Consider the following 6,996-nt stretch of genomic DNA (forward strand, 5'->3'; position numbering starts at 1 on the left):
CATTGCCGCTCAAAGCGCACTAGCCCAAGTTCTGGTGTTGGGAAGCATTGTAAATGGATCTGACACGACGACTTTTTGGCGAGCCAGGAGTTTTGCGCAGACCCAATAAGCCGCTTGTAAAACCAATTATTACCAACAAATGAAGAATTTCGATCGGAAGCTTGGAATATGTAGGGGCGACGACGAGGAAGAAGTGTTTTATGGGACAGCAAAATAAAATTTTCACGAAGAATTAGAAATTTTCCATGAAAAAAAAAGGAAATGGTCAGTAAAGAAACCAGAGTAGCAGTGTTGGGAAATGTACATTAAAACACTCTGATTATGCGAATATTTACATTTTTTCCAGTCAAATTTCATGCACCAAACAAGCCGAAACAATTTTCCAAAAAAAAATTCGCAATATCGTGACATTTTTTTGCCGATAAGGCAAACTGATTGATTGCTGCTACGTTAGAGTCGTGCCGGCGTGCGGTCAGCATTTGCATCATCCCCAATTGTTTGAGATCTCTTAGAGGTGACGTCCCGACTCTGCACCGATTTTAATTGTTGACGACTATTGTCTTCGTTTTATGATAAGCAAGCTGTAACTTTTTGCTGCGCAACCATTACTCGACGAGACCAATCGATCAACCTCCTCGATGCACTCTCCGTATACGGTCACCAGAGTAGAACGCATGTTCAAAGTCAGTTACCGCAACTTATATATGACGTAGTTTAGTGATAATCAACTTGTTGAAGCCAAGTTTGATTGAAATGTGCTTTTTGAGCATCATTACGTCATCGCCGTTGAATCCCACTAGCTTGATTCATGGCGGGAGCAATGGAATCACGATCTCCACCAAGCAGGCACTAACGAACCCATTCCACAGTAACGAATACCGCGCCGCTTGCATTCGATAGCGACCTCTGCAGTGGCAACCATCGATTTAATGGCGCTTGTTGCAGACCATCCTCTCCGGAAGCGGAATTTCTCGCTCGACAATCCTCCTGCCTCCTCCACTTACGGCGACAGTAGCTTATCTACCGAATCTATTAGACTTACTTACTTACCCTTACCAGGTTTCGATAACAGGACCAAACGCTGTCTCTTCCACATATCCGTGAGTATCCGCTCGTCCAGTTACCACTGCATGGCTGAGCTGAAGTCTGGATTTGATTTGACATTAAAGCTATGTCCATTTAGAATCCGGAATAATAACGGATTGACGTACAAAGAAGATGGAGCTGGTTTTGGTACTCGGTGCCTCAATTCCTTCAGACGCCATGCTAGACGATTTACGGCTTTGATAGTGATCGTTGAGCTTGTGTTGTAGTGCGTCAGACGGGTAGCTTCCATTTCTATTGTTGTCGAACTGGACGATGTTCTTCTGGCATCGCTGCCTCCTCGTCCTCGTCTTTTTTTCGCTGCCTTGCTGCCGCCAGCTTTGGTGTCATTTCTCACTTTGTTTCGTTTCGGGAAGTCAATAAACAGAAGAAATCGTAGGTAAGATCTAACGATATTGTGACATGGAGAAGGAATCTAACAAAAACATGAAAAGCAATGGCACCATTTGATATAAATTTCACCTTTGTGCGCACCCTTTTGCATTTTTATCTCAAAGTAAAGCTCAAACAATATTGCCCCGCACGTTTGTTCAGCGACATCGCATACCACATATCACTCAAACAACCACGCCAACCAAAAACTGCAAGCACCGGCTGACTGATATCGACATTCCTCCAGCATGTGCGACGGCGAACCCAATGGCATTTCACCACTGCGCCGAAAATTTTGTCTGCATCCGTCCAGTCAGGTCCAGGTCTGCCCGCAGCACAAGAAGGTGTAGGTACTGCATCACATTCGTTGCAGCAGTGAGCGAGAGGTTGGCCCTCTTCCCTCATGGCGGCTGCTGTTGTCAATATCCGGTCAGTCATCAGATTCGTGTCCGTCTGTTCGCTCCATCCACCCCGTAACCAGCTTCGTTTATGTGGTTTCACTTGGCGGACATTAATGACTCTTCGGTCTGCAATCATCGATCCCAAGTCCGGGTCTCCCGTGTGTCTGTGTGCATTTGGTCTTGTCACGAGATGGTGACGACGATGGAGAACCGGTTTCTTCTCCGTTCCATTTCAGCCACGTTTTCCACAAGCGACCAATTGTTCCTCCGCATGTGTCCGGCTGACAGGTGATGATTTATCGTTTCGGTTGAAATGAATGGAGAAATAAAATCCTCGGAATGACTGCAATTTTCAGCTTTTGCTTCCAGGGTTTCTGTAAATCTAAAGGGGACCCGATGTAGGATTATTATTCCACTGGCTGAGGGCGATATTGTTAAATGGAGCGTTTGGCGGGAGGTCGAATAACAAGGTCGATGTTATACTATATTGTGCAAATTTAATATCTTATATAAGTAAAATAAACCTCAACTTACTAAAGTATATACAAATTCCTAGGTTGAATAACGAAAGACTCATCACTATTGAAAGGATAAAACCATCAATTTTGTTCCCATTCTTTTAGGATTAACAAATTAACATTTTTCTATCCATTTCTTCTTACCAATTCTGTATCTGATTTGAAATTTTGCTTTTCCGAAGGTGTTCTCTATTACTTTTTCGATTGTCTTCTGTCGCTTATCCTTTTCGACTTTCCACCTTCCTTTCGAATATATCATAAAATTTGTTCACACTAACTAGCGATGAGGGATCGGTCCGGCTGGCAAGTGGCCAAACCTCGAGTGGATAAAGTCAAAGAATTGGGTGTTGGATGTTGGGGTTTTCAGGCAAGGGACAAAACAACAAGCGCCTCCGATGGACGGAAGGGTTTGAGTAAAATTGTTACCTATTAGTATGACAACAAAAGGAGACAAGAACAATTTCCGGCCAAAGGAACGAGCTTTCAATTTCGTGAAGCTGGGTCAGACCATCGCTGTGGTGGTTGTTGTATAGAATTGAAAAGGGTGATTTCTCAGAAGGCAAGAACAGAATAAAGTTTTAAAGGTGTTTTATTTTGATTTCTTCATTTTGCTTAAATTGTGTAATAGGATTATATTCTAAATTTCAGGAAACAAAACACCAAATCTGAAATTTCTAAAGGCTATACTGCTTCATCGTGGTTATAGTGAAGAATTGATCAGGTTTTAAGCATTTCGTTTCAAGAAGAATCGATATCGAGAAGAGAGTTTGGGGAATTCCAATGAATTTCTGTGGCAGAGTGAAACTGGTAACCCGCAGGGTTTTAATAGCTCTGCAGATTCACTCTACTGTTGGGTTGTAGAATACGATTGTAAGTATACCATCCAGAATAAGCATATTTAAAAGCTCTATTTTATGTAATATTTTTAAAAGCTCAGGTACAGATGTTCACCTTTCAGTACGTACCGTTGATTGGAAATAATTCAATCGACACCAATTAAAATCGCCTCTACACTCAATAGGTTCATGTGGTCCAGAGGAAAATATCCAAATAGGCACCATCACACCAGGTTCTGGTTGATACCAAACAAAAGAGCAGACCAAATAAAGCCATCGTCCACGATTTTCCAGTGACCTAACACGCGAACCGATGCCCGTGCCCAAACGGTCACTGTTGCTAATTTGCATTCAAATCGATACCAATAAATCGGCATCGACATAAAGACATCATTTGGCAGAAAATACTCTCATTAATAAATACTGATTCTCGAAACGGTCTCGTATCTCATCATCAAATATTGGCATCATCATGGCGAAAAAATTCACACAGTACCATCATGCGCTGTGCGCCTCGAACTTAAAATAATGGCAATCGCTCAAGGGTATGAAATAGTCTGGATTTGGAAAATTACTTCCACTCTTTGACAATTCCCAACATTTATTCAATGTCAACCCTATTTAGCTTTTTTATTATTTATTCGGAAAATTAATACACAAAAACAATTCTCGCTCTTAACACTTCCGCATTTTGGTTTCTTAGATTTCATGGTGCTAAATAAACGTACTTAACTTTCCCGTTGCAAATGATTCTAAAACATTGAGAAAAGAAACGGAGAAAATGTCAAAAAATGACACACTTTTTCTGCTAGGATTGTTTCACTGTGCGAAGGGTTCATAGCATTTTGCCATCTGTGCACATCCGAGCCGAGCTCATTACCCTTCCATAAATATCAATTCAATCAATGTTTAAATTCATCTTTGCGAGCCAATGGTCAGCCGAAAATGCTTGTTTATGTAAGGAGCCGAGAGATGGTATGTAAAGTAGTGGATGACAGCCGAAATGGACGCTACAGCAGCGACACCATCGACAGTGCTGAGTGGAATACTTCAGACAATGTGTGCTACTCCGGAATAATCGCAATGAATCTTGTTTATCAGATTACCATTAATTATGATAATTAAAAATTGTTTTTGCAAATCAATCTGGCTCGAGGAGTTGAAGTCCTTTGATTGAGTCATATTTTCCCGTGGGTTAAATGAAATTCCGCATAATTATCGCAAAAAGCTGATGTGGCGAATATTTTGCATCGCGATATCACATTTGGTCACATGTGGCAATTTGAAAAATCCTTGGCACGTGTACCGAAGGAACTGGAATGTTCTAATTAGTTTTCCCATGTTGACTGGGTTGGCTTCCAGGTCAGTGGATCTACCTGGAAAATTACTCTCGTGCACCTTCATTTCTCCGTTCAAGCCAATATCAGTTATTAACTAGCAACCATGTCTTGGGTCCATCTGGAATCCGTGCGGCTAGTTGAGAATGCAGCGCAGAAATTTATACGATTATTAGGTCACGTTCTCGGATGACTAATTAAAGTTTATGGAAGTCTTGCACACTGCCAGCACCAAGTTTTGCTGTCTTTGGATGCCGTGCAGCTGCAATCGTGTACGATAGGTGTAATTATATTCCTCAACTCTTAGTTTTAATGAGTTGAGTATTATGATTTAATTTAGTCACGTCGTTCATTTGCAATGAAAAAAACATGAAACGATAATAGTTAGACGTTTATGGATGATTTGTTTTTGTCACTTTCATTTGGTTGTCGTCGTATGTGACCCATCTTATAGTTCTACTTTGTCGCTGTACGGGTTCACCACAATTTCAAAGCCAGTTTTGAAAAAATGCTTCACATGCTGTATGCTAATCGACCTTTTCAATAGAATTTTTTACTATCCCAATCTCACTTTGCCTCATTCCTTCTTTCTAAGGTGAAGAGATGGTTGAGTACCAAAACAAAGCTTTGAAGTATTGGTACAATAAAAACTGTCATATACTGTAGTAGTATTGGTGTCGTATTTATAAAAAAACAAAGAATATTAGTAGTGTTAAAAAACGAGCCCAGCCCACCACGCTTGCTCGATTCCGTCCCATGCTCGAGTGTCCTCAAAACCGATTTGAACAAAACTGGTTGCTAGCCGGTTCAAGTTTGTATGAAACTAGTATGAAACTAAACTTTTCATTACACTGGCGCTTCCTCCAAACCGCGTGCGAAAAGAGAATCCACATAGCTTAAAGCAACATTCCGGAGACTTCACTGAACGAAAACCGCACCAGGAAAGATCCATTGATTACGTAACGCAAACAAATTAGCCTAATTATCATGCTAAAGATTCGCAAACTCGATTAAATCGACTCCCAACCATTGAAACTACCATTCATTGTCCATTGTCTATGGAATATTTTATCCAGTTATACACAGTTAAAATTAAAAGTTACGCTACGGAATTATTTGACTCATATTTACGTGTTCAGCCATGTTAATTACATCCAACTTTTCCTTGTTCGCAATTGAATGCAAGCTCCATAGTAAAGGCAACCTGTAATTTTAAAGTGATGGAAAAAGATGAATCGAATGGAGCCTTTTGTTACATCTATATGCTAACATTTTATACTGTGTATGGTCTCCCCTCGCACCAATGACGTAGTGCCACAATCAAAATACTTAAAATTCAACCTCACCATATCAACTGTCATCAAACCTGAAACACGACCTGTGCACGGTAAGCCTCTATTCAAACCAACCTTAACCATCGGATGACAATATGTGAATCATAATCGATCTGAGCGCGGCGGAGCAAAATCATTTTTGAACCACCCTATGTATTAGTTTGTCTGCCGCTGCCGGCGTGTTTACATTGCTCCGCGGTCAGTTTTTAATCGGGCAAAATATGTTATATTAGGTTTCGGTTCAAACAGTAACTGATTTCAAAAGTGATGTTTAAGTGCATTCTATCAACATTTCGGGCTGCTCATGTGACGGTAAAACTTGATTTTCTATGCCTTTGAGAAGAAGTGAAGTACAGTGATAAACCCACCGAATCGCGAACGGCTATTAAATTGGCACAGAAACTGCTGATTTACGATAATATTGAGCCGAAATTCATAGTACTAGAAAACATGTTCATTATCACGGAAGTGAATAAATATGCTGTAACAGGTTAATTTAATATTATACTTTTTTCGATGCTGTTCGATGCATTCGAATGTGTGGGAGGAGTGCGAGGTGTGGCTGACCCGTGGAAGGTCCGGTGCCATATTGACTGCCATCGTGGTACTCCAACTATGTCCTTAATGTTTGTGGACCATGGTTTGCGACCCGATATATGCAACGAATGAAGAAAGGGAGGAAAGGTAAAACGCACTCATGGGGCACAATGGCCCAAATCATAAAATTACACAAAACGAGTTTCCCATCCAGATCACGAAAAAATACCTATTCGGTATTTTTCTTCATTATAAGTGAAGTAGGTCAGTTATTGTTTATGCCGTTTTTCGAATTTGGAAAATGGCGCAGGTGGAAATGATCTTATGCAGCGCCAGAGCTCTGGTAATGGTGGGTGGGACACTAGCATTTTTGGCGTAATTGGTTTATTTATAATTTTGTGTCAGTAGTAGAGGCGTTAATCAGTCAATTGAAAAATTTTAGGGAAATTCAGATATTACGAAATTTTTATCGTCTATGAAATGCAATGCAATCGTCTAAGGTATTCAAAACGTCTCTAGAAATTCTTTAGAGTGTTTTCCAAAAACTTTGAATTAAA

This window comes from Armigeres subalbatus, chromosome 2 (assembly GCF_024139115.2).
Source record: "Armigeres subalbatus isolate Guangzhou_Male chromosome 2, GZ_Asu_2, whole genome shotgun sequence".
NCBI classification, from domain to species: domain Eukaryota; kingdom Metazoa; phylum Arthropoda; class Insecta; order Diptera; family Culicidae; genus Armigeres; species Armigeres subalbatus.